This window comes from Chiloscyllium punctatum, chromosome 24 (assembly GCF_047496795.1).
Source record: "Chiloscyllium punctatum isolate Juve2018m chromosome 24, sChiPun1.3, whole genome shotgun sequence".
Classification (NCBI taxonomy): domain Eukaryota; kingdom Metazoa; phylum Chordata; class Chondrichthyes; order Orectolobiformes; family Hemiscylliidae; genus Chiloscyllium; species Chiloscyllium punctatum.
Window position 1 is genome coordinate 43,902,820 of NC_092762.1, and position 23,338 is coordinate 43,926,157.

The 23,338-nt window shown below is 55.8% G+C and overlaps 21 non-coding genes across 21 annotated transcripts; all 21 read right to left on the minus strand.

Moving 5' to 3' along the window:
- Nucleotides 1-143: 143 nt before the first annotated feature.
- trnak-uuu (transfer RNA lysine (anticodon UUU)) lies at nt 144-216 on the minus strand. Its single transcript has one exon. It is a non-coding gene; the product is annotated as a tRNA-Lys (tRNA).
- Nucleotides 217-1,286: 1,070 nt separating this feature from the next.
- trnak-uuu (transfer RNA lysine (anticodon UUU)) lies at nt 1,287-1,359 on the minus strand. Its single transcript has one exon. It is a non-coding gene; the product is annotated as a tRNA-Lys (tRNA).
- Nucleotides 1,360-2,429: 1,070 nt separating this feature from the next.
- On the minus strand, nt 2,430-2,502 carry trnak-uuu (transfer RNA lysine (anticodon UUU)). Its single transcript has one exon. It is a non-coding gene; the product is annotated as a tRNA-Lys (tRNA).
- Nucleotides 2,503-3,572: 1,070 nt separating this feature from the next.
- trnak-uuu (transfer RNA lysine (anticodon UUU)) lies at nt 3,573-3,645 on the minus strand. Its single transcript has one exon. It is a non-coding gene; the product is annotated as a tRNA-Lys (tRNA).
- A 1,070-nt stretch (nt 3,646-4,715) lies between these two features.
- On the minus strand, nt 4,716-4,788 carry trnak-uuu (transfer RNA lysine (anticodon UUU)). Its single transcript has one exon. It is a non-coding gene; the product is annotated as a tRNA-Lys (tRNA).
- A 1,070-nt stretch (nt 4,789-5,858) lies between these two features.
- trnak-uuu (transfer RNA lysine (anticodon UUU)) lies at nt 5,859-5,931 on the minus strand. Its single transcript has one exon. It is a non-coding gene; the product is annotated as a tRNA-Lys (tRNA).
- Nucleotides 5,932-7,001: 1,070 nt separating this feature from the next.
- trnak-uuu (transfer RNA lysine (anticodon UUU)) lies at nt 7,002-7,074 on the minus strand. Its single transcript has one exon. It is a non-coding gene; the product is annotated as a tRNA-Lys (tRNA).
- Nucleotides 7,075-8,144: 1,070 nt separating this feature from the next.
- On the minus strand, nt 8,145-8,217 carry trnak-uuu (transfer RNA lysine (anticodon UUU)). Its single transcript has one exon. It is a non-coding gene; the product is annotated as a tRNA-Lys (tRNA).
- A 1,070-nt stretch (nt 8,218-9,287) lies between these two features.
- Nucleotides 9,288-9,360, minus strand: trnak-uuu (transfer RNA lysine (anticodon UUU)). The gene has a single exon. It is a non-coding gene; the product is annotated as a tRNA-Lys (tRNA).
- A 1,070-nt stretch (nt 9,361-10,430) lies between these two features.
- Nucleotides 10,431-10,503, minus strand: trnak-uuu (transfer RNA lysine (anticodon UUU)). Its single transcript has one exon. It is a non-coding gene; the product is annotated as a tRNA-Lys (tRNA).
- Nucleotides 10,504-11,573: 1,070 nt separating this feature from the next.
- On the minus strand, nt 11,574-11,646 carry trnak-uuu (transfer RNA lysine (anticodon UUU)). Its single transcript has one exon. It is a non-coding gene; the product is annotated as a tRNA-Lys (tRNA).
- A 1,070-nt stretch (nt 11,647-12,716) lies between these two features.
- On the minus strand, nt 12,717-12,789 carry trnak-uuu (transfer RNA lysine (anticodon UUU)). Its single transcript has one exon. It is a non-coding gene; the product is annotated as a tRNA-Lys (tRNA).
- A 1,070-nt stretch (nt 12,790-13,859) lies between these two features.
- trnak-uuu (transfer RNA lysine (anticodon UUU)) lies at nt 13,860-13,932 on the minus strand. Its single transcript has one exon. It is a non-coding gene; the product is annotated as a tRNA-Lys (tRNA).
- Nucleotides 13,933-15,002: 1,070 nt separating this feature from the next.
- Nucleotides 15,003-15,075, minus strand: trnak-uuu (transfer RNA lysine (anticodon UUU)). Its single transcript has one exon. It is a non-coding gene; the product is annotated as a tRNA-Lys (tRNA).
- A 1,070-nt stretch (nt 15,076-16,145) lies between these two features.
- On the minus strand, nt 16,146-16,218 carry trnak-uuu (transfer RNA lysine (anticodon UUU)). Its single transcript has one exon. It is a non-coding gene; the product is annotated as a tRNA-Lys (tRNA).
- A 1,070-nt stretch (nt 16,219-17,288) lies between these two features.
- On the minus strand, nt 17,289-17,361 carry trnak-uuu (transfer RNA lysine (anticodon UUU)). The gene has a single exon. It is a non-coding gene; the product is annotated as a tRNA-Lys (tRNA).
- A 1,070-nt stretch (nt 17,362-18,431) lies between these two features.
- Nucleotides 18,432-18,504, minus strand: trnak-uuu (transfer RNA lysine (anticodon UUU)). The gene has a single exon. It is a non-coding gene; the product is annotated as a tRNA-Lys (tRNA).
- A 1,070-nt stretch (nt 18,505-19,574) lies between these two features.
- Nucleotides 19,575-19,647, minus strand: trnak-uuu (transfer RNA lysine (anticodon UUU)). Its single transcript has one exon. It is a non-coding gene; the product is annotated as a tRNA-Lys (tRNA).
- Nucleotides 19,648-20,717: 1,070 nt separating this feature from the next.
- On the minus strand, nt 20,718-20,790 carry trnak-uuu (transfer RNA lysine (anticodon UUU)). The gene has a single exon. It is a non-coding gene; the product is annotated as a tRNA-Lys (tRNA).
- A 1,070-nt stretch (nt 20,791-21,860) lies between these two features.
- On the minus strand, nt 21,861-21,933 carry trnak-uuu (transfer RNA lysine (anticodon UUU)). Its single transcript has one exon. It is a non-coding gene; the product is annotated as a tRNA-Lys (tRNA).
- A 1,070-nt stretch (nt 21,934-23,003) lies between these two features.
- trnak-uuu (transfer RNA lysine (anticodon UUU)) lies at nt 23,004-23,076 on the minus strand. Its single transcript has one exon. It is a non-coding gene; the product is annotated as a tRNA-Lys (tRNA).
- Between the last annotated feature and the right edge of the window lie 262 nt (nt 23,077-23,338).

Consider the following 23,338-nt stretch of genomic DNA (forward strand, 5'->3'; position numbering starts at 1 on the left):
GCAACTGCGACAGTTCGGAAATGCAGGCAAAACTGCCCTGTGCTTGCTTCCACCGCCACAATGTAAGGGCCATTGAGTCTGATTTGTTAGCACTGCCCTGCGCCTTCGCTGTTGTCCCGTGGCAGAGCGATTTAAAAGCGACCCGCCCGAGCAGGGACTTGAACCCTGGACCCTCAGATTAAAAGTCTGATGCTCTACCGACTGAGCTACCCGGGCTGGTGGCAGGCCGCCTGCCCGGCTACGGCTTTCCCTGCCTGAGCTGGAAAACACGTTCGCGCTTCACACTCTCGCGCAGCCATTCTGACACAATCCACGCGATTCAGTCGGAAAGACTGGCAGCCCCGGCTGTGCAGGGCCGATTCCAAGCCGCCGTCTCTCTTCATCATCCCCCCACTCCATTGCCGCACCGTCCTCTCTCTACTGTAGCAACCCTCCTCAACACACACCTCTGGCACCGTCAAAGCCATCAGCAAGCCTACAACACAGCACCGCCAAAGTAAGAACGGTGCTCATGAGACGGCCTCATCATCAACCCTCCAACACCACGCGCCGTCCCTACCCCCAGCATCCACTCTCTGCTCGAAACAATCCACCCCACCACAAAGCCGCAGACACCGACACTCCCACACGCACGGCCACATCACCATCAGCTCCAAACCAAGGAAGATGTGCATGAAGGTTCCGTTGGACGTGTCTGAGTTGATTTGAAAACAAAAGCAGACCATCGATGAGAGCAGTCTCCATAAATCGAAGCTTCAGCACCTGCAAATATAATCAGGATTTCACTGCTGCCTCCCATCGCCACGAACCCTTGGCGCATTCGAGCCTCGGGCGACTCCCTGTGTGGAGTTTGCACATTCTCCCCGTGTCTGCGTGGATTTCGTCCGACGGATCCGGTTTCCTCCCACAGTCCAAAGGAGTGCAGCGCAGGTGTTTTGGCCATGCTAAATTGCCCCTTGTTTTCAGGCATCTGCAGGTTCGGAGTCACGAGGTGGGGGTTTAGGTGTGTGGGGGATACTCTTGGGAGAGTCGGTAGCCTGTTTCCACAGTCGAGGGATTCTATGCTAATTTCTGATTTCGCGCATTTGGAGGACCTTAAAGAGATCAATTCAAACAGAAGCCACGCGTTCCGCGATTACGGCAGCAACTGCGACAGTTCGGAAATGCAGGCAAAACTGCCCTGTGCTTGCTTCCACCGCCACAATGTAAGGGCCATTGAGTCTGATTTGTTAGCACTGCCCTGCGCCTTCGCTGTTGTCCCGTGGCAGAGCGATTTAAAAGCGACCCGCCCGAGCAGGGACTTGAACCCTGGACCCTCAGATTAAAAGTCTGATGCTCTACCGACTGAGCTACCCGGGCTGGTGGCAGGCCGCCTGCCCGGCTACGGCTTTCCCTGCCTGAGCTGGAAAACACGTTCGCGCTTCACACTCTCGCGCAGCCATTCTGACACAATCCACGCGATTCAGTCGGAAAGACTGGCAGCCCCGGCTGTGCAGGGCCGATTCCAAGCCGCCGTCTCTCTTCATCATCCCCCCACTCCATTGCCGCACCGTCCTCTCTCTACTGTAGCAACCCTCCTCAACACACACCTCTGGCACCGTGAAAGCCATCAGCAAGCCTACAACACAGCACCGCCAAAGTAAGAACGGTGCTCATGAGACGGCCTCATCATCAACCCTCCAACACCACGCGCCGTCCCTACCCCCAGCATCCACTCTCTGCTCGAAACAATCCACCCCACCACAAAGCCGCAGACACCGACACTCCCACACGCACGGCCACATCACCATCAGCTCCAAACCAAGGAAGATGTGCATGAAGGTTCCGTTGGACGTGTCTGAGTTGATTTGAAAACAAAAGCAGACCATCGATGAGAGCAGTCTCCATAAATCGAAGCTTCAGCACCTGCAAATATAATCAGGATTTCACTGCTGCCTCCCATCGCCACGAACCCTTGGCGCATTCGAGCCTCGGGCGACTCCCTGTGTGGAGTTTGCACATTCTCCCCGTGTCTGCGTGGATTTCGTCCGACGGATCCGGTTTCCTCCCACAGTCCAAAGGAGTGCAGCGCAGGTGTTTTGGCCATGCTAAATTGCCCCTTGTTTTCAGGCATGTGCAGGTTCGGAGTCACGAGGTGGGGGTTTAGGTGTGTGGGGGATACTCTTGGGAGAGTCGGTAGCCTGTTTCCACAGTCGAGGGATTCTATGCTAATTTCTGATTTCGCGCATTTGGAGGACCTTAAAGAGATCAATTCAAACAGAAGCCACGCGTTCCGCGATTACGGCAGCAACTGCGACAGTTCGGAAATGCAGGCAAAACTGCCCTGTGCTTGCTTCCACCGCCACAATGTAAGGGCCATTGAGTCTGATTTGTTAGCACTGCCCTGCGCCTTCGCTGTTGTCCCGTGGCAGAGCGATTTAAAAGCGACCCGCCCGAGCAGGGACTTGAACCCTGGACCCTCAGATTAAAAGTCTGATGCTCTACCGACTGAGCTACCCGGGCTGGTGGCAGGCCGCCTGCCCGGCTACGGCTTTCCCTGCCTGAGCTGGAAAACACGTTCGCGCTTCACACTCTCGCGCAGCCATTCTGACACAATCCACGCGATTCAGTCGGAAAGACTGGCAGCCCCGGCTGTGCAGGGCCGATTCCAAGCCGCCGTCTCTCTTCATCATCCCCCCACTCCATTGCCGCACCGTCCTCTCTCTACTGTAGCAACCCTCCTCAACACACACCTCTGGCACCGTCAAAGCCATCAGCAAGCCTACAACACAGCACCGCCAAAGTAAGAACGGTGCTCATGAGACGGCCTCATCATCAACCCTCCAACACCACGCGCCGTCCCTACCCCCAGCATCCACTCTCTGCTCGAAACAATCCACCCCACCACAAAGCCGCAGACACCGACACTCCCACACGCACGGCCACATCACCATCAGCTCCAAACCAAGGAAGATGTGCATGAAGGTTCCGTTGGACGTGTCTGAGTTGATTTGAAAACAAAAGCAGACCATCGATGAGAGCAGTCTCCATAAATCGAAGCTTCAGCACCTGCAAATATAATCAGGATTTCACTGCTGCCTCCCATCGCCACGAACCCTTGGCGCATTCGAGCCTCGGCCGACTCCCTGTGTGGAGTTTGCACATTCTCCCCGTGTCTGCGTGGATTTCGTCCGACGGATCCGGTTTCCTCCCACAGTCCAAAGGAGTGCAGCGCAGGTGTTTTGGCCATGCTAAATTGCCCCTTGTTTTCAGGCATGTGCAGGTTCGGAGTCACGAGGTGGGGGTTTAGGTGTGTGGGGGATACTCTTGGGAGAGTCGGTAGCTTGTTTCCACAGTCGAGGGATTCTATGCTAATTTCTGATTTCGCGCATTTGGAGGACCTTAAAGAGATCAATTCAAACAGAAGCCACGCGTTCCGCGATTACGGCAGCAACTGCGACAGTTCGGAAATGCAGGCAAAACTGCCCTGTGCTTGCTTCCACCGCCACAATGTAAGGGCCATTGAGTCTGATTTGTTAGCACTGCCCTGCGCCTTCGCTGTTGTCCCGTGGCAGAGCGATTTAAAAGCGACCCGCCCGAGCAGGGACTTGAACCCTGGACCCTCAGATTAAAAGTCTGATGCTCTACCGACTGAGCTACCCGGGCTGGTGGCAGGCCGCCTGCCCGGCTACGGCTTTCCCTGCCTGAGCTGGAAAACACGTTCGCGCTTCACACTCTCGCGCAGCCATTCTGACACAATCCACGCGATTCAGTCGGAAAGACTGGCAGCCCCGGCTGTGCAGGGCCGATTCCAAGCCGCCGTCTCTCTTCATCATCCCCCCACTCCATTGCCGCACCGTCCTCTCTCTACTGTAGCAACCCTCCTCAACACACACCTCTGGCACCGTCAAAGCCATCAGCAAGCCTACAACACAGCACCGCCAAAGTAAGAACGGTGCTCATGAGACGGCCTCATCATCAACCCTCCAACACCACGCGCCGTCCCTACCCCCAGCATCCACTCTCTGCTCGAAACAATCCACCCCACCACAAAGCCGCAGACACCGACACTCCCACACGCACGGCCACATCACCATCAGCTCCAAACCAAGGAAGATGTGCATGAAGGTTCCGTTGGACGTGTCTGAGTTGATTTGAAAACAAAAGCAGACCATCGATGAGAGCAGTCTCCATAAATCGAAGCTTCAGCACCTGCAAATATAATCAGGATTTCACTGCTGCCTCCCATCGCCACGAACCCTTGGCGCATTCGAGCCTCGGGCGACTCCCTGTGTGGAGTTTGCACATTCTCCCCGTGTCTGCGTGGATTTCGTCCGACGGATCCGGTTTCCTCCCACAGTCCAAAGGAGTGCAGCGCAGGTGTTTTGGCCATGCTAAATTGCCCCTTGTTTTCAGGCATGTGCAGGTTCGGAGTCACGAGGTGGGGGTTTAGGTGTGTGGGGGATACTCTTGGGAGAGTCGGTAGCTTGTTTCCACAGTCGAGGGATTCTATGCTAATTTCTGATTTCGCGCATTTGGAGGACCTTAAAGAGATCAATTCAAACAGAAGCCACGCGTTCCGCGATTACGGCAGCAACTGCGACAGTTCGGAAATGCAGGCAAAACTGCCCTGTGCTTGCTTCCACCGCCACAATGTAAGGGCCATTGAGTCTGATTTGTTAGCACTGCCCTGCGCCTTCGCTGTTGTCCCGTGGCAGAGCGATTTAAAAGCGACCCGCCCGAGCAGGGACTTGAACCCTGGACCCTCAGATTAAAAGTCTGAGGCTCTACCGACTGAGCTACCCGGGCTGGTGGCAGCCCGCCTGCCCGGCTACGGCTTTCCCTGCCTGAGCTGGAAAACACGTTCGCGCTTCACACTCTCGCGCAGCCATTCTGACACAATCCACGCGATTCAGTCGGAAAGACTGGCAGCCCCGGCTGTGCAGGGCCCATTCCAAGCCGCCGTCTCTCTTCATCATCCCCCCACTCCATTGCCGCACCGTCCTCTCTCTACTGTAGCAACCCTCCTCAACACACACCTCTGGCACCGTCAAAGCCATCAGCAAGCCTACAACACAGCACCGCCAAAGTAAGAACGGTGCTCATGAGACGGCCTCATCATCAACCCTCCAACACCACGCGCCGTCCCTACCCCCAGCATCCACTCTCTGCTCGAAACAATCCACCCCACCACAAAGCCGCAGACACCGACACTCCCACACGCACGGCCACATCACCATCAGCTCCAAACCAAGGAAGATGTGCATGAAGGTTCCGTTGGACGTGTCTGAGTTGATTTGAAAACAAAAGCAGACCATCGATGAGAGCAGTCTCCATAAATCGAAGCTTCAGCACCTGCAAATATAATCAGGATTTCACTGCTGCCTCCCATCGCCACGAACCCTTGGCGCATTCGAGCCTCGGGCGACTCCCTGTGTGGAGTTTGCACATTCTCCCCGTGTCTGCGTGGATTTCGTCCGACGGATCCGGTTTCCTCCCACAGTCCAAAGGAGTGCAGCGCAGGTGTTTTGGCCATGCTAAATTGCCCCTTGTTTTCAGGCATGTGCAGGTTCGGAGTCACGAGGTGGGGGTTTAGGTGTGTGGGGGATACTCTTGGGAGAGTCGGTAGCTTGTTTCCACAGTCGAGGGATTCTATGCTAATTTCTGATTTCGCGCATTTGGAGGACCTTAAAGAGATCAATTCAAACAGAAGCCACGCGTTCCGCGATTACGGCAGCAACTGCGACAGTTCGGAAATGCAGGCAAAACTGCCCTGTGCTTGCTTCCACCGCCACAATGTAAGGGCCATTGAGTCTGATTTGTTAGCACTGCCCTGCGCCTTCGCTGTTGTCCCGTGGCAGAGCGATTTAAAAGCGACCCGTCCGAGCAGGGACTTGAACCCTGGACCCTCAGATTAAAAGTCTGATGCTCTACCGACTGAGCTACCCGGGCTCGTGGCAGGCCGCCTGCCCGGCTACGGCTTTCCCTGCCTGAGCTGGAAAACACGTTCGCGCTTCACACTCTCGCGCAGCCATTCTGACACAATCCACGCGATTCAGTCGGAAAGACTGGCAGCCCCGGCTGTGCAGGGCCCATTCCAAGCCGCCGTCTCTCTTCATCATCCCCCCACTCCATTGCCGCACCGTCCTCTCTCTACTGTAGCAACCCTCCTCAACACACACCTCTGGCACCGTCAAAGCCATCAGCAAGCCTACAACACAGCACCGCCAAAGTAAGAACGGTGCTCATGAGACGGCCTCATCATCAACCCTCCAACACCACGCGCCGTCCCTACCCCCAGCATCCACTCTCTGCTCGAAACAATCCACCCCACCACAAAGCCGCAGACACCGACACTCCCACACGCACGGCCACATCACCATCAGCTCCAAACCAAGGAAGATGTGCATGAAGGTTCCGTTGGACGTGTCTGAGTTGATTTGAAAACAAAAGCAGACCATCGATGAGAGCAGTCTCCATAAATCGAAGCTTCAGCACCTGCAAATATAATCAGGATTTCACTGCTGCCTCCCATCGCCACGAACCCTTGGCGCATTCGAGCCTCGGGCGACTCCCTGTGTGGAGTTTGCACATTCTCCCCGTGTCTGCGTGGATTTCGTCCGACGGATCCGGTTTCCTCCCACAGTCCAAAGGAGTGCAGCGCAGGTGTTTTGGCCATGCTAAATTGCCCCTTGTTTTCAGGCATGTGCAGGTTCGGAGTCACGAGGTGGGGGTTTAGGTGTGTGGGGGATACTCTTGGGAGAGTCGGTAGCCTGTTTCCACAGTCGAGGGATTCTATGCTAATTTCTGATTTCGCGCATTTGGAGGACCTTAAAGAGATCAATTCAAACAGAAGCCACGCGTTCCGCGATTACGGCAGCAACTGCGACAGTTCGGAAATGCAGGCAAAACTGCCCTGTGCTTGCTTCCACCGCCACAATGTAAGGGCCATTGAGTCTGATTTGTTAGCACTGCCCTGCGCCTTCGCTGTTGTCCCGTGGCAGAGCGATTTAAAAGCGACCCGCCCGAGCAGGGACTTGAACCCTGGACCCTCAGATTAAAAGTCTGATGCTCTACCGACTGAGCTACCCGGGCTGGTGGCAGGCCGCCTGCCCGGCTACGGCTTTCCCTGCCTGAGCTGGAAAACACGTTCGCGCTTCACACTCTCGCGCAGCCATTCTGACACAATCCACGCGATTCAGTCGGAAAGACTGGCAGCCCCGGCTGTGCAGGGCCGATTCCAAGCCGCCGTCTCTCTTCATCATCCCCCCACTCCATTGCCGCACCGTCCTCTCTCTACTGTAGCAACCCTCCTCAACACACACCTCTGGCACCGTCAAAGCCATCAGCAAGCCTACAACACAGCACCGCCAAAGTAAGAACGGTGCTCATGAGACGGCCTCATCATCAACCCTCCAACACCACGCGCCGTCCCTACCCCCAGCATCCACTCTCTGCTCGAAACAATCCACCCCACCACAAAGCCGCAGACACCGACACTCCCACACGCACGGCCACATCACCATCAGCTCCAAACCAAGGAAGATGTGCATGAAGGTTCCGTTGGACGTGTCTGAGTTGATTTGAAAACAAAAGCAGACCATCGATGAGAGCAGTCTCCATAAATCGAAGCTTCAGCACCTGCAAATATAATCAGGATTTCACTGCTGCCTCCCATCGCCACGAACCCTTGGCGCATTCGAGCCTCGGGCGACTCCCTGTGTGGAGTTTGCACATTCTCCCCGTGTCTGCGTGGATTTCGTCCGACGGATCCGGTTTCCTCCCACAGTCCAAAGGAGTGCAGCGCAGGTGTTTTGGCCATGCTAAATTGCCCCTTGTTTTCAGGCATGTGCAGGTTCGGAGTCACGAGGTGGGGGTTTAGGTGTGTGGGGGATACTCTTGGGAGAGTCGGTAGCTTGTTTCCACAGTCGAGGGATTCTATGCTAATTTCTGATTTCGCGCATTTGGAGGACCTTAAAGAGATCAATTCAAACAGAAGCCACGCGTTCCGCGATTACGGCAGCAACTGCGACAGTTCGGAAATGCAGGCAAAACTGCCCTGTGCTTGCTTCCACCGCCACAATGTAAGGGCCATTGAGTCTGATTTGTTAGCACTGCCCTGCGCCTTCGCTGTTGTCCCGTGGCAGAGCGATTTAAAAGCGACCCGCCCGAGCAGGGACTTGAACCCTGGACCCTCAGATTAAAAGTCTGATGCTCTACCGACTGAGCTACCCGGGCTGGTGGCAGGCCGCCTGCCCGGCTACGGCTTTCCCTGCCTGAGCTGGAAAACACGTTCGCGCTTCACACTCTCGCGCAGCCATTCTGACACAATCCACGCGATTCAGTCGGAAAGACTGGCAGCCCCGGCTGTGCAGGGCCGATTCCAAGCCGCCGTCTCTCTTCATCATCCCCCCACTCCATTGCCGCACCGTCCTCTCTCTACTGTAGCAACCCTCCTCAACACACACCTCTGGCACCGTCAAGGCCATCAGCAAGCCTACAACACAACACCGCCAAAGTAAGAACGGTGCTCATGAGACGGCCTCATCATCAACCCTCCAACACCACGCGCCGTCCCTACCCCCAGCATCCACTCTCTGCTCGAAACAATCCACCCCACCACAAAGCCGCAGACACCGACACTCCCACACGCACGGCCACATCACCATCAGCTCCAAACCAAGGAAGATGTGCATGAAGGTTCCGTTGGACGTGTCTGAGTTGATTTGAAAACAAAAGCAGACCATCGATGAGAGCAGTCTCCATAAATCGAAGCTTCAGCACCTGCAAATATAATCAGGATTTCACTGCTGCCTCCCATCGCCACGAACCCTTGGCGCATTCGAGCCTCGGGCGACTCCCTGTGTGGAGTTTGCACATTCTCCCCGTGTCTGCGTGGATTTCGTCCGACGGATCCGGTTTCCTCCCACAGTCCAAAGGAGTGCAGCGCAGGTGTTTTGGCCATGCTAAATTGCCCCTTGTTTTCAGGCATGTGCAGGTTCGGAGTCACGAGGTGGGGGTTTAGGTGTGTGGGGGATACTCTTGGGAGAGTCGGTAGCCTGTTTCCACAGTCGAGGGATTCTATGCTAATTTCTGATTTCGCGCATTTGGAGGACCTTAAAGAGATCAATTCAAACAGAAGCCACGCGTTCCGCGATTACGGCAGCAACTGCGACAGTTCGGAAATGCAGGCAAAACTGCCCTGTGCTTGCTTCCACCGCCACAATGTAAGGGCCATTGAGTCTGATTTGTTAGCACTGCCCTGCGCCTTCGCTGTTGTCCCGTGGCAGAGCGATTTAAAAGCGACCCGCCCGAGCAGGGACTTGAACCCTGGACCCTCAGATTAAAAGTCTGATGCTCTACCGACTGAGCTACCCGGGCTGGTGGCAGGCCGCCTGCCCGGCTACGGCTTTCCCTGCCTGAGCTGGAAAACACGTTCGCGCTTCACACTCTCGCGCAGCCATTCTGACACAATCCACGCGATTCAGTCGGAAAGACTGGCAGCCCCGGCTGTGCAGGGCCGATTCCAAGCCGCCGTCTCTCTTCATCATCCCCCCACTCCATTGCCGCACCGTCCTCTCTCTACTGTAGCAACCCTCCTCAACACACACCTCTGGCACCGTCAAAGCCATCAGCAAGCCTACAACACAGCACCGCCAAAGTAAGAACGGTGCTCATGAGACGGCCTCATCATCAACCCTCCAACACCACGCGCCGTCCCTACCCCCAGCATCCACTCTCTGCTCGAAACAATCCACCCCACCACAAAGCCGCAGACACCGACACTCCCACACGCACGGCCACATCACCATCAGCTCCAAACCAAGGAAGATGTGCATGAAGGTTCCGTTGGACGTGTCTGAGTTGATTTGAAAACAAAAGCAGACCATCGATGAGAGCAGTCTCCATAAATCGAAGCTTCAGCACCTGCAAATATAATCAGGATTTCACTGCTGCCTCCCATCGCCACGAACCCTTGGCGCATTCGAGCCTCGGGCGACTCCCTGTGTGGAGTTTGCACATTCTCCCCGTGTCTGCGTGGATTTCGTCCGACGGATCCGGTTTCCTCCCACAGTCCAAAGGAGTGCAGCGCAGGTGTTTTGGCCATGCTAAATTGCCCCTTGTTTTCAGGCATGTGCAGGTTCGGAGTCACGAGGTGGGGGTTTAGGTGTGTGGGGGATACTCTTGGGAGAGTCGGTAGCTTGTTTCCACAGTCGAGGGATTCTATGCTAATTTCTGATTTCGCGCATTTGGAGGACCTTAAAGAGATCAATTCAAACAGAAGCCACGCGTTCCGCGATTACGGCAGCAACTGCGACAGTTCGGAAATGCAGGCAAAACTGCCCTGTGCTTGCTTCCACCGCCACAATGTAAGGGCCATTGAGTCTGATTTGTTAGCACTGCCCTGCGCCTTCGCTGTTGTCCCGTGGCAGAGCGATTTAAAAGCGACCCGCCCGAGCAGGGACTTGAACCCTGGACCCTCAGATTAAAAGTCTGATGCTCTACCGACTGAGCTACCCGGGCTGGTGGCAGGCCGCCTGCCCGGCTACGGCTTTCCCTGCCTGAGCTGGAAAACACGTTCGCGCTTCACACTCTCGCGCAGCCATTCTGACACAATCCACGCGATTCAGTCGGAAAGACTGGCAGCCCCGGCTGTGCAGGGCCGATTCCAAGCCGCCGTCTCTCTTCATCATCCCCCCACTCCATTGCCGCACCGTCCTCTCTCTACTGTAGCAACCCTCCTCAACACACACCTCTGGCACCGTCAAAGCCATCAGCAAGCCTACAACACAGCACCGCCAAAGTAAGAACGGTGCTCATGAGACGGCCTCATCATCAACCCTCCAACACCACGCGCCGTCCCTACCCCCAGCATCCACTCTCTGCTCGAAACAATCCACCCCACCACAAAGCCGCAGACACCGACACTCCCACACGCACGGCCACATCACCATCAGCTCCAAACCAAGGAAGATGTGCATGAAGGTTCCGTTGGACGTGTCTGAGTTGATTTGAAAACAAAAGCAGACCATCGATGAGAGCAGTCTCCATAAATCGAAGCTTCAGCACCTGCAAATATAATCAGGATTTCACTGCTGCCTCCCATCGCCACGAACCCTTGGCGCATTCGAGCCTCGGGCGACTCCCTGTGTGGAGTTTGCACATTCTCCCCGTGTCTGCGTGGATTTCGTCCGACGGATCCGGTTTCCTCCCACAGTCCAAAGGAGTGCAGCGCAGGTGTTTTGGCCATGCTAAATTGCCCCTTGTTTTCAGGCATGTGCAGGTTCGGAGTCACGAGGTGGGGGTTTAGGTGTGTGGGGGATACTCTTGGGAGAGTCGGTAGCCTGTTTCCACAGTCGAGGGATTCTATGCTAATTTCTGATTTCGCGCATTTGGAGGACCTTAAAGAGATCAATTCAAACAGAAGCCACGCGTTCCGCGATTACGGCAGCAACTGCGACAGTTCGGAAATGCAGGCAAAACTGCCCTGTGCTTGCTTCCACCGCCACAATGTAAGGGCCATTGAGTCTGATTTGTTAGCACTGCCCTGCGCCTTCGCTGTTGTCCCGTGGCAGAGCGATTTAAAAGCGACCCGCCCGAGCAGGGACTTGAACCCTGGACCCTCAGATTAAAAGTCTGATGCTCTACCGACTGAGCTACCCGGGCTGGTGGCAGGCCGCCTGCCCGGCTACGGCTTTCCCTGCCTGAGCTGGAAAACACGTTCGCGCTTCACACTCTCGCGCAGCCATTCTGACACAATCCACGCGATTCAGTCGGAAAGACTGGCAGCCCCGGCTGTGCAGGGCCGATTCCAAGCCGCCGTCTCTCTTCATCATCCCCCCACTCCATTGCCGCACCGTCCTCTCTCTACTGTAGCAACCCTCCTCAACACACACCTCTGGCACCGTCAAAGCCATCAGCAAGCCTACAACACAGCACCGCCAAAGTAAGAACGGTGCTCATGAGACGGCCTCATCATCAACCCTCGAACACCACGCGCCGTCCCTACCCCCAGCATCCACTCTCTGCTCGAAACAATCCACCCCACCACAAAGCCGCAGACACCGACACTCCCACACGCACGGCCACATCACCATCAGCTCCAAACCAAGGAAGATGTGCATGAAGGTTCCGTTGGACGTGTCTGAGTTGATTTGAAAACAAAAGCAGACCATCGATGAGAGCAGTCTCCATAAATCGAAGCTTCAGCACCTGCAAATATAATCAGGATTTCACTGCTGCCTCCCATCGCCACGAACCCTTGGCGCATTCGAGCCTCGGGCGACTCCCTGTGTGGAGTTTGCACATTCTCCCCGTGTCTGCGTGGATTTCGTCCGACGGATCCGGTTTCCTCCCACAGTCCAAAGGAGTGCAGCGCAGGTGTTTTGGCCATGCTAAATTGCCCCTTGTTTTCAGGCATGTGCAGGTTCGGAGTCACGAGGTGGGGGTTTAGGTGTGTGGGGGATACTCTTGGGAGAGTCGGTAGCCTGTTTCCACAGTCGAGGGATTCTATGCTAATTTCTGATTTCGCGCATTTGGAGGACCTTAAAGAGATCAATTCAAACAGAAGCCACGCGTTCCGCGATTACGGCAGCAACTGCGACAGTTCGGAAATGCAGGCAAAACTGCCCTGTGCTTGCTTCCACCGCCACAATGTAAGGGCCATTGAGTCTGATTTGTTAGCACTGCCCTGCGCCTTCGCTGTTGTCCCGTGGCAGAGCGATTTAAAAGCGACCCGCCCGAGCAGGGACTTGAACCCTGGACCCTCAGATTAAAAGTCTGATGCTCGACCGACTGAGCTACCCGGGCTGGTGGCAGGCCGCCTGCCCGGCTACGGCTTTCCCTGCCTGAGCTGGAAAACACGTTCGCGCTTCACACTCTCGCGCAGCCATTCTGACACAATCCACGCGATTCAGTCGGAAAGACTGGCAGCCCCGGCTGTGCAGGGCCGATTCCAAGCCGCCGTCTCTCTTCATCATCCCCCCACTCCATTGCCGCACCGTCCTCTCTCTACTGTAGCAACCCTCCTCAACACACACCTCTGGCACCGTCAAAGCCATCAGCAAGCCTACAACACAGCACCGCCAAAGTAAGAACGGTGCTCATGAGACGGCCTCATCATCAACCCTCCAACACCACGCGCCGTCCCTACCCCCAGCATCCACTCTCTGCTCGAAACAATCCACCCCACCACAAAGCCGCAGACACCGACACTCCCACACGCACGGCCACATCACCATCAGCTCCAAACCAAGGAAGATGTGCATGAAGGTTCCGTTGGACGTGTCTGAGTTGATTTGAAAACAAAAGCAGACCATCGATGAGAGCAGTCTCCATAAATCGAAGCTTCAGCACCTGCAAATATAATCAGGATTTCACTGCTGCCTCCCATCGCCACGAACCCTTGGCGCATTCGAGCCTCGGGCGACTCCCTGTGTGGAGTTTGCACATTCTCCCCGTGTCTGCGTGGATTTCGTCCGACGGATCCGGTTTCCTCCCACAGTCCAAAGGAGTGCAGCGCAGGTGTTTTGGCCATGCTAAATTGCCCCTTGTTTTCAGGCATGTGCAGGTTCGGAGTCACGAGGTGGGGGTTTAGGTGTGTGGGGGATACTCTTGGGAGAGTCGGTAGCTTGTTTCCACAGTCGAGGGATTCTATGCTAATTTCTGATTTCGCGCATTTGGAGGACCTTAAAGAGATCAATTCAAACAGAAGCCACGCGTTCCGCGATTACGGCAGCAACTGCGACAGTTCGGAAATGCAGGCAAAACTGCCCTGTGCTTGCTTCCACCGCCACAATGTAAGGGCCATTGAGTCTGATTTGTTAGCACTGCCCTGCGCCTTCGCTGTTGTCCCGTGGCAGAGCGATTTAAAAGCGACCCGCCCGAGCAGGGACTTGAACCCTGGACCCTCAGATTAAAAGTCTGATGCTCTACCGACTGAGCTACCCGGGCTGGTGGCAGGCCGCCTGCCCGGCTACGGCTTTCCCTGCCTGAGCTGGAAAACACGTTCGCGCTTCACACTCTCGCGCAGCCATTCTGACACAATCCACGCGATTCAGTCGGAAAGACTGGCAGCCCCGGCTGTGCAGGGCCGATTCCAAGCCGCCGTCTCTCTTCATCATCCCCCCACTCCATTGCCGCACCGTCCTCTCTCTACTGTAGCAACCCTCCTCAACACACACCTCTGGCACCGTCAAAGCCATCAGCAAGCCTACAACACAGCACCGCCAAAGTAAGAACGGTGCTCATGAGACGGCCTCATCATCAACCCTCCAACACCACGCGCCGTCCCTACCCCCAGCATCCACTCTCTGCTCGAAACAATCCACCCCACCACAAAGCCGCAGACACCGACACTCCCACACGCACGGCCACATCACCATCAGCTCCAAACCAAGGAAGATGTGCATGAAGGTTCCGTTGGACGTGTCTGAGTTGATTTGAAAACAAAAGCAGACCATCGATGAGAGCAGTCTCCATAAATCGAAGCTTCAGCACCTGCAAATATAATCAGGATTTCACTGCTGCCTCCCATCGCCACGAACCCTTGGCGCATTCGAGCCTCGGGCGACTCCCTGTGTGGAGTTTGCACATTCTCCCCGTGTCTGCGTGGATTTCGTCCGACGGATCCGGTTTCCTCCCACAGTCCAAAGGAGTGCAGCGCAGGTGTTTTGGCCATGCTAAATTGCCCCTTGTTTTCAGGCATGTGCAGGTTCGGAGTCACGAGGTGGGGGTTTAGGTGTGTGGGGGATACTCTTGGGAGAGTCGGTAGCTTGTTTCCACAGTCGAGGGATTCTATGCTAATTTCTGATTTCGCGCATTTGGAGGACCTTAAAGAGATCAATTCAAACAGAAGCCACGCGTTCCGCGATTACGGCAGCAACTGCGACAGTTCGGAAATGCAGGCAAAACTGCCCTGTGCTTGCTTCCACCGCCACAATGTAAGGGCCATTGAGTCTGATTTGTTAGCACTGCCCTGCGCCTTCGCTGTTGTCCCGTGGCAGAGCGATTTAAAAGCGACCCGCCCGAGCAGGGACTTGAACCCTGGACCCTCAGATTAAAAGTCTGATGCTCTACCGACTGAGCTACCCGGGCTGGTGGCAGGCCGCCTGCCCGGCTACGGCTTTCCCTGCCTGAGCTGGAAAACACGTTCGCGCTTCACACTCTCGCGCAGCCATTCTGACACAATCCACGCGATTCAGTCGGAAAGACTGGCAGCCCCGGCTGTGCAGGGCCGATTCCAAGCCGCCGTCTCTCTTCATCATCCCCCCACTCCATTGCCGCACCGTCCTCTCTCTACTGTAGCAACCCTCCTCAACACACACCTCTGGCACCGTCAAAGCCATCAGCAAGCCTACAACACAGCACCGCCAAAGTAAGAACGGTGCTCATGAGACGGCCTCATCATCAACCCTCCAACACCACGCGCCGTCCCTACCCCCAGCATCCACTCTCTGCTCGAAACAATCCACCCCACCACAAAGCCGCAGACACCGACACTCCCACACGCACGGCCACATCACCATCAGCTCCAAACCAAGGAAGATGTGCATGAAGGTTCCGTTGGACGTGTCTGAGTTGATTTGAAAACAAAAGCAGACCATCGATGAGAGCAGTCTCCATAAATCGAAGCTTCAGCACCTGCAAATATAATCAGGATTTCACTGCTGCCTCCCATCGCCACGAACCCTTGGCGCATTCGAGCCTCGGGCGACTCCCTGTGTGGAGTTTGCACATTCTCCCCGTGTCTGCGTGGATTTCGTCCGACGGATCCGGTTTCCTCCCACAGTCCAAAGGAGTGCAGCGCAGGTGTTTTGGCCATGCTAAATTGCCCCTTGTTTTCAGGCATGTGCAGGTTCGGAGTCACGAGGTGGGGGTTTAGGTGTGTGGGGGATACTCTTGGGAGAGTCGGTAGCCTGTTTCCACAGTCGAGGGATTCTATGCTAATTTCTGATTTCGCGCATTTGGAGGACCTTAAAGAGATCAATTCAAACAGAAGCCACGCGTTCCGCGATTACGGCAGCAACTGCGACAGTTCGGAAATGCAGGCAAAACTGCCCTGTGCTTGCTTCCACCGCCACAATGTAAGGGCCATTGAGTCTGATTTGTTAGCACTGCCCTGCGCCTTCGCTGTTGTCCCGTGGCAGAGCGATTTAAAAGCGACCCGCCCGAGCAGGGACTTGAACCCTGGACCCTCAGATTAAAAGTCTGATGCTCTACCGACTGAGCTACCCGGGCTGGTGGCAGGCCGCCTGCCCGGCTACGGCTTTCCCTGCCTGAGCTGGAAAACACGTTCGCGCTTCACACTCTCGCGCAGCCATTCTGACACAATCCACGCGATTCAGTCGGAAAGACTGGCAGCCCCGGCTGTGCAGGGCCGATTCCAAGCCGCCGTCTCTCTTCATCATCCCCCCACTCCATTGCCGCACCGTCCTCTCTCTACTGTAGCAACCCTCCTCAACACACACCTCTGGCACCGTCAAAGCCATCAGCAAGCCTACAACACAGCACCGCCAAAGTAAGAACGGTGCTCATGAGACGGCCTCATCATCAACCCTCCAACACCACGCGCCGTCCCTACCCCCAGCATCCACTCTCTGCTCGAAACAATCCACCCCACCACAAAGCCGCAGACACCGACACTCCCACACGCACGGCCACATCACCATCAGCTCCAAACCAAGGAAGTTGTGCATGAAGGTTCCGTTGGACGTGTCTGAGTTGATTTGAAAACAAAAGCAGACCATCGATGAGAGCAGTCTCCATAAATCGAAGCTTCAGCACCTGCAAATATAATCAGGATTTCACTGCTGCCTCCCATCGCCACGAACCCTTGGCGCATTCGAGCCTCGGGCGACTCCCTGTGTGGAGTTTGCACATTCTCCCCGTGTCTGCGTGGATTTCGTCCGACGGATCCGGTTTCCTCCCACAGTCCAAAGGAGTGCAGCGCAGGTGTTTTGGCCATGCTAAATTGCCCCTTGTTTTCAGGCATGTGCAGGTTCGGAGTCACGAGGTGGGGGTTTAGGTGTGTGGGGGATACTCTTGGGAGAGTCGGTAGCTTGTTTCCACAGTCGAGGGATTCTATGCTAATTTCTGATTTCGCGCATTTGGAGGACCTTAAAGAGATCAATTCAAACAGAAGCCACGCGTTCCGCGATTACGGCAGCAACTGCGACAGTTCGGAAATGCAGGCAAAACTGCCCTGTGCTTGCTTCCACCGCCACAATGTAAGGGCCATTGAGTCTGATTTGTTAGCACTGCCCTGCGCCTTCGCTGTTGTCCCGTGGCAGAGCGATTTAAAAGCGACCCGCCCGAGCAGGGACTTGAACCCTGGACCCTCAGATTAAAAGTCTGATGCTCTACCGACTGAGCTACCCGGGCTCGTGGCAGGCCGCCTGCCCGGCTACGGCTTTCCCTGCCTGAGCTGGAAAACACGTTCGCGCTTCACACTCTCGCGCAGCCATTCTGACACAATCCACGCGATTCAGTCGGAAAGACTGGCAGCCCCGGCTGTGCAGGGCCGATTCCAAGCCGCCGTCTCTCTTCATCATCCCCCCACTCCATTGCCGCACCGTCCTCTCTCTACTGTAGCAACCCTCCTCAACACACACCTCTGGCACCGTCAAAGCCATCAGCAAGCCTACAACACAGCACCGCCAAAGTAAGAACGGTGCTCATGAGACGGCCTCATCATCAACCCTCCAACACCACGCGCCGTCCCTACCCCCAGCATCCACTCTCTGCTCGAAACAATCCACCCCACCACAAAGCCGCAGACACCGACACTCCCACACGCACGGCCACATCACCATCAGCTCCAAACCAAGGAAGATGTGCATGAAGGTTCCGTTGGACGTGTCTGAGTTGATTTGAAAACAAAAGCAGACCATCGATGAGAGCAGTCTCCATAAATCGAAGCTTCAGCACCTGCAAATATAATCAGGATTTCACTGCTGCCTCCCATCGCCACGAACCCTTGGCGCATTCGAGCCTCGGGCGACTCCCTGTGTGGAGTTTGCACATTCTCCCCGTGTCTGCGTGGATTTCGTCCGACGGATCCGGTTTCCTCCCACAGTCCAAAGGAGTGCAGCGCAGGTGTTTTGGCCATGCTAAATTGCCCCTTGTTTTCAGGCATGTGCAGGTTCGGAGTCACGAGGTGGGGGTTTAGGTGTGTGGGGGATACTCTTGGGAGAGTCGGTAGCCTGTTTCCACAGTCGAGGGATTCTATGCTAATTTCTGATTTCGCGCATTTGGAGGACCTTAAAGAGATCAATTCAAACAGAAGCCACGCGTTCCGCGATTACGGCAGCAACTGCGACAGTTCGGAAATGCAGGCAAAACTGCCCTGTGCTTGCTTCCACCGCCACAATGTAAGGGCCATTGAGTCTGATTTGTTAGCACTGCCCTGCGCCTTCGCTGTTGTCCCGTGGCAGAGCGATTTAAAAGCGACCCGCCCGAGCAGGGACTTGAACCCTGGACCCTCAGATTAAAAGTCTGATGCTCTACCGACTGAGCTACCCGGGCTGGTGGCAGGCCGCCTGCCCGGCTACGGCTTTCCCTGCCTGAGCTGGAAAACACGTTCGCGCTTCACACTCTCGCGCAGCCATTCTGACACAATCCACGCGATTCAGTCGGAAAGACTGGCAGCCCCGGCTGTGCAGGGCCGATTCCAAGCCGCCGTCTCTCTTCATCATCCCCCCACTCCATTGCCGCACCGTCCTCTCTCTACTGTAGCAACCCTCCTCAACACACACCTCTGGCACCGTCAAAGCCATCAGCAAGCCTACAACACAGCACCGCCAAAGTAAGAACGGTGCTCATGAGACGGCCTCATCATCAACCCTCCAACACCACGCGCCGTCCCTACCCCCAGCATCCACTCTCTGCTCGAAACAATCCACCCCACCACAAAGCCGCAGACACCGACACTCCCACACGCACGGCCACATCACCATCAGCTCCAAACCAAGGAAGATGTGCATGAAGGTTCCGTTGGACGTGTCTGAGTTGATTTGAAAACAAAAGCAGACCATCGATGAGAGCAGTCTCCATAAATCGAAGCTTCAGCACCTGCAAATATAATCAGGATTTCACTGCTGCCTCCCATCGCCACGAACCCTTGGCGCATTCGAGCCTCGGGCGACTCCCTGTGTGGAGTTTGCACATTCTCCCCGTGTCTGCGTGGATTTCGTCCGACGGATCCGGTTTCCTCCCACAGTCCAAAGGAGTGCAGCGCAGGTGTTTTGGCCATGCTAAATTGCCCCTTGTTTTCAGGCATGTGCAGGTTCGGAGTCACGAGGTGGGGGTTTAGGTGTGTGGGGGATACTCTTGGGAGAGTCGGTAGCCTGTTTCCACAGTCGAGGGATTCTATGCTAATTTCTGATTTCGCGCATTTGGAGGACCTTAAAGAGATCAATTCAAACAGAAGCCACGCGTTCCGCGATTACGGCAGCAACTGCGACAGTTCGGAAATGCAGGCAAAACTGCCCTGTGCTTGCTTCCACCGCCACAATGTAAGGGCCATTGAGTCTGATTTGTTAGCACTGCCCTGCGCCTTCGCTGTTGTCCCGTGGCAGAGCGATTTAAAAGCGACCCGCCCGAGCAGGGACTTGAACCCTGGACCCTCAGATTAAAAGTCTGATGCTCTACCGACTGAGCTACCCGGGCTGGTGGCAGGCCGCCTGCCCGGCTACGGCTTTCCCTGCCTGAGCTGGAAAACACGTTCGCGCTTCACACTCTCGCGCAGCCATTCTGACACAATCCACGCGATTCAGTCGGAAAGACTGGCAGCCCCGGCTGTGCAGGGCCGATTCCAAGCCGCCGTCTCTCTTCATCATCCCCCCACTCCATTGCCGCACCGTCCTCTCTCTACTGTAGCAACCCTCCTCAACACACACCTCTGGCACCGTCAAAGCCATCAGCAAGCCTACAACACAGCACCGCCAAAGTAAGAACGGTGCTCATGAGACGGCCTCATCATCAACCCTCCAACACCACGCGCCGTCCCTACCCCCAGCATCCACTCTCTGCTCGAAACAATCCACCCCACCACAAAGCCGCAGACACCGACACTCCCACACGCACGGCCACATCACCATCAGCTCCAAACCAAGGAAGATGTGCATGAAGGTTCCGTTGGACGTGTCTGAGTTGATTTGAAAACAAAAGCAGACGATCGATGAGAGCAGTCTCCATAAATCGAAGCTTCAGCACCTGCAAATATAATCAGGATTTCACTGCTGCCTCCCATCGCCACGAACCCTTGGCGCATTCGAGCCTCGGGCGACTCCCTGTGTGGAGTTTGCACATTCTCCCCGTGTCTGCGTGGATTTCGTCCGACGGATCCGGTTTCCTCCCACAGTCCAAAGGAGTGCAGCGCAGGTGTTTTGGCCATGCTAAATTGCCCCTTGTTTTCAGGCATGTGCAGGTTCGGAGTCACGAGGTGGGGGTTTAGGTGTGTGGGGGATACTCTTGGGAGAGTCGGTAGCCTGTTTCCACAGTCGAGGGATTCTATGCTAATTTCTGATTTCGCGCATTTGGAGGACCTTAAAGAGATCAATTCAAACAGAAGCCACGCGTTCCGCGATTACGGCAGCAACTGCGACAGTTCGGAAATGCAGGCAAAACTGCCCTGTGCTTGCTTCCACCGCCACAATGTAAGGGCCATTGAGTCTGATTTGTTAGCACTGCCCTGCGCCTTCGCTGTTGTCCCGTGGCAGAGCGATTTAAAAGCGACCCGCCCGAGCAGGGACTTGAACCCTGGACCCTCAGATTAAAAGTCTGATGCTCTACCGACTGAGCTACCCGGGCTGGTGGCAGGCCGCCTGCCCGGCTACGGCTTTCCCTGCCTGAGCTGGAAAACACGTTCGCGCTTCACACTCTCGCGCAGCCATTCTGACACAATCCACGCGATTCAGTCGGAAAGACTGGCAGCCCCGGCTGTGCAGGGCCGATTCCAAGCCGCCGTCTCTCTTCATCATCCCCCCACTCCATTGCCGCACCGTCCTCTCTCTACTGTAGCAACCCTCCTCAACACACACCTCTGGCACCGTCAAAGCCATCAGCAAGCCTACAACACAGCACCGCCAAAGTAAGAACGGTGCTCATGAGACGGCCTCATCATCAACCCTCCAACACCACGCGCCGTCCCTACCCCCAGCATCCACTCTCTGCTCGAAACAATCCACCCCACCACAAAGCCGCAGACACCGACACTCCCACACGCACGGCCACATCACCATCAGCTCCAAACCAAGGAAGATGTGCATGAAGGTTCCGTTGGACGTGTCTGAGTTGATTTGAAAACAAAAGCAGACCATCGATGAGAGCAGTCTCCATAAATCGAAGCTTCAGCACCTGCAAATATAATCAGGATTTCACTGCTGCCTCCCATCGCCACGAACCCTTGGCGCATTCGAGCCTCGGGCGACTCCCTGTGTGGAGTTTGCACATTCTCCCCGTGTCTGCGTGGATTTCGTCCGACGGATCCGGTTTCCTCCCACAGTCCAAAGGAGTGCAGCGCAGGTGTTTTGGCCATGCTAAATTGCCCCTTGTTTTCAGGCATGTGCAGGTTCGGAGTCACGAGGTGGGGGTTTAGGTGTGTGGGGGATACTCTTGGGAGAGTCGGTAGCTTGTTTCCACAGTCGAGGGATTCTATGCTAATTTCTGATTTCGCGCATTTGGAGGACCTTAAAGAGATCAATTCAAACAGAAGCCACGCGTTCCGCGATTACGGCAGCAACTGCGACAGTTCGGAAATGCAGGCAAAACTGCCCTGTGCTTGCTTCCACCGCCACAATGTAAGGGCCATTGAGTCTGATTTGTTAGCACTGCCCTGCGCCTTCGCTGTTGTCCCGTGGCAGAGCGATTTAAAAGCGACCCGCCCGAGCAGGGACTTGAACCCTGGACCCTCAGATTAAAAGTCTGATGCTCTACCGACTGAGCTACCCGGGCTGGTGGCAGGCCGCCTGCCCGGCTACGGCTTTCCCTGCCTGAGCTGGAAAACACGTTCGCGCTTCACACTCTCGCGCAGCCATTCTGACACAATCCACGCGATTCAGTCGGAAAGACTGGCAGCCCCGGCTGTGCAGGGCCGATTCCAAGCCGCCGTCTCTCTTCATCATCCCCCCACTCCATTGCCGCACCGTCCTCTCTCTACTGTAGCAACCCTCCTCAACACACACCTCTGGCACCGTCAAAGCCATCAGCAAGCCTACAACACAGCACCGCCAAAGTAAGAACGGTGCTCATGAGACGGCCTCATCATCAACCCTCCAACACCACGCCCCGTCCCTACCCCCAGCATCCACTCTCTGCTCGAAACAATCCACCCCACCACAAAGCCGCAGACACCGACACTCCCACACGCACGGCCACATCACCATCAGCTCCAAACCAAGGAAGATGTGCATGAAGGTTCCGTTGGACGTGTCTGAGTTGATTTGAAAACAAAAGCAGACCATCGATGAGAGCAGTCTCCATAAATCGAAGCTTCAGCACCTGCAAATATAATCAGGATTTCACTGCTGCCTCCCATCGCCACGAACCCTTGGCGCATTCGAGCCTCGGGCGACTCCCTGTGTGGAGTTTGCACATTCTCCCCGTGTCTGCGTGGATTTCGTCCGACGGATCCGGTTTCCTCCCACAGTCCAAAGGAGTGCAGCGCAGGTGTTTTGGCCATGCTAAATTGCCCCTTGTTTTCAGGCATGTGCAGGTTCGGAGTCACGAGGTGGGGGTTTAGGTGTGTGGGGGATACTCTTGGGAGAGTCGGTAGCCTGTTTCCACAGTCGAGGGATTCTATGCTAATTTCTGATTTCGCGCATTTGGAGGACCTTAAAGAGATCAATTCAAACAGAAGCCACGCGTTCCGCGATTACGGCAGCAACTGCGACAGTTCGGAAATGCAGGCAAAACTGCCCTGTGCTTGCTTCCACCGCCACAATGTAAGGGCCATTGAGTCTGATTTGTTAGCACTGCCCTGCGCCTTCGCTGTTGTCCCGTGGCAGAGCGATTTAAAAGCGACCCGCCCGAGCAGGGACTTGAACCCTGGACCCTCAGATTAAAAGTCTGATGCTCTACCGACTGAGCTACCCGGGCTGGTGGCAGGCCGCCTGCCCGGCTACGGCTTTCCCTGCCTGAGCTGGAAAACACGTTCGCGCTTCACACTCTCGCGCAGCCATTCTGACACAATCCACGCGATTCAGTCGGAAAGACTGGCAGCCCCGGCTGTGCAGGGCCGATTCCAAGCCGCCGTCTCTCTTCATCATCCCCCCACTCCATTGCCGCACCGTCCTCTCTCTACTGTAGCAACCCTCCTCAACACACACCTCTGGCACCGTCAAAGCCATCAGCAAGCCTA